Here is a 2,093-nt window from a genome sequence, read left to right as displayed (position 1 = left end):
ATTTAAGCAAAATAAACTTAACTACTCCATAAAAAAATTTATCTTAAAAGAAAATTAAATAAAACTTTTGCAAATCAATTTTTTATTTTTTTATATGTAAACTACAACTAGAAAAAAAATGAATATAAAAGATAAAAGTAAAGCAAACTAAATAAATTTTAGAACAAAAATATACAAAATATTTTATCTTAAAACAAAACTAGTTGAACTTTGAAAAACGAAATATTATTTTTATTTTTATTTTTATTTAAGTATATGTATTAAGTAAAAAATAAAAAATAATTTAAAAGAAAACAAAAAAAAAGTTTGAATTTTTTTTAATCACAAAGATGTCTTAGCTATCTTCTTCTTCTTCTTCTTCTTCTTCTTCTTCTGATTTTCTAGTTTCTGAAGAAAGCTTGAACTTCTAAATCTTGAATGTATCAAAAAACCAACTATGATACCAATTGAAGGTTTATATCGATCGAATACACTCACGTGCGAATAACAAAGAACAAACAACTAAACAAATATTAAACAAAAAAAATGAAAAAACACGAGTAATCACAAAGATACTTTCACCAAGAAAGAATATTCTCACCAAGAGAACAAGGTCACAAAGACATTGACGACACAAAGCCATACATTATGGTTTCACCCTAATGATAATTATATATAATTACAGAATAATAAAGATCCCACTATTTTGGGAATGTATACCTATCTAAGTAAAGATCTCATCCTAATCATCAAGATTACGAATCAGATATCTATTCTATATATACAAAGTATACATTCCTAATATACAAAGAATATATTCCTAATATATATATATATATATATATATATATATATATATATATATATATATATATAGAGAGAGAGAGAGAGAGAGAGTTAGGTTCAAATGTTTTTGACAACTATTGTGTGCATGAATGCACCAATCACAAATTAGCAAAATATTAAATAATTAATAAATTGTTTGAGGGTATAATAGTAATCTATGCCATATTTAATTATAGAAAATATTCAAAACATTTAATATCCCTTTAAATTAGGAAAATAAATTTTGAAACCCTACAAAATCATCGGCCGACATCACAATTGTTCAGCATCATCGACATCCACAGCTTCTTCGTCTTCCCTAGTCACAGCCGGTGCTCATGCTTTTATCGTCGGAATACGTCCGCACTTGCCTCCGTACACCGACACCACAACCTTCAGACAACAGATAAGTTGATCTGTTACAAAATTCTAGACATGTATCTTCTTGAACTTTGTTTATGTTTTTGTAATTTACTCCATCTTTTGAGAATAATATGTTAATTGATTTCCGATTATGCACTCTGAGGCAAACTTGATTTGTGATTCTAAATCAAAATGCGTTTTTGAAAATAACTCGAAGCCATAAATGAGAGAATTTTGATCGTGTCTAGAATTTTCCATGAAATTGAAAATTGAAATCTAATCTCGTTTCTTCATCTTCATTAAAAAAGGTGTCATAAGTCCATGAACTTTTGGGTCACTTGTTAGGTATGGTTCCAAATCAAAATGTTTTTAAAATTGTATAATGATAATAAAATCTGTATGTTTAATAATATATTTATAATTTTTATAGAACCTTGAAACAACTAATTTGTGATAATCGTAAGCAACTATCAAATTTAATATTTGACTTTAAACTATCAAATTTATTATTTAGGTGATCATCGTCAAACTATTTTTTTATTTTTTTTATAATTTTACGTAATTTTTCATGTTATAGAACATGATTAGGAGAAAAAAGAAAAAAAACAAAAACATATTGAATTTCATATTTTATTTGTTTGAGTTTCATTCACAATGAATTTCGTATTCTTACAGAATCAACAGGTGCAGTAAACGCATTCTTTGAATTAAATTCATACTCATGAATTTACAAAGAATAACATTCTGTCATGGCCTCCATGTGTTCGATAAAATGCTTTAATGAAAAAATAGTTAATAATCTTTAATGTTTTTACTTCGATTTGTTCCTTATTCTTTTTAGAACTATATACCTTAATTTAGATTGGGTTGGATGCCCTTTTCATAACAAATAGGTTGATGCTAGTTCCTTATTCTGTCAGAATTTG

This window comes from Lactuca virosa, chromosome 8 (assembly GCF_052849685.1).
Source record: "Lactuca virosa cultivar CGN04683 chromosome 8, Lactuca_virosa_CGN04683_v6, whole genome shotgun sequence".
Classification (NCBI taxonomy): Eukaryota; Viridiplantae; Streptophyta; class Magnoliopsida; order Asterales; family Asteraceae; genus Lactuca; species Lactuca virosa.
The sequence above is the reverse complement of the archived record's forward strand: the minus strand, read 5'-3'. Positions refer to the sequence as shown.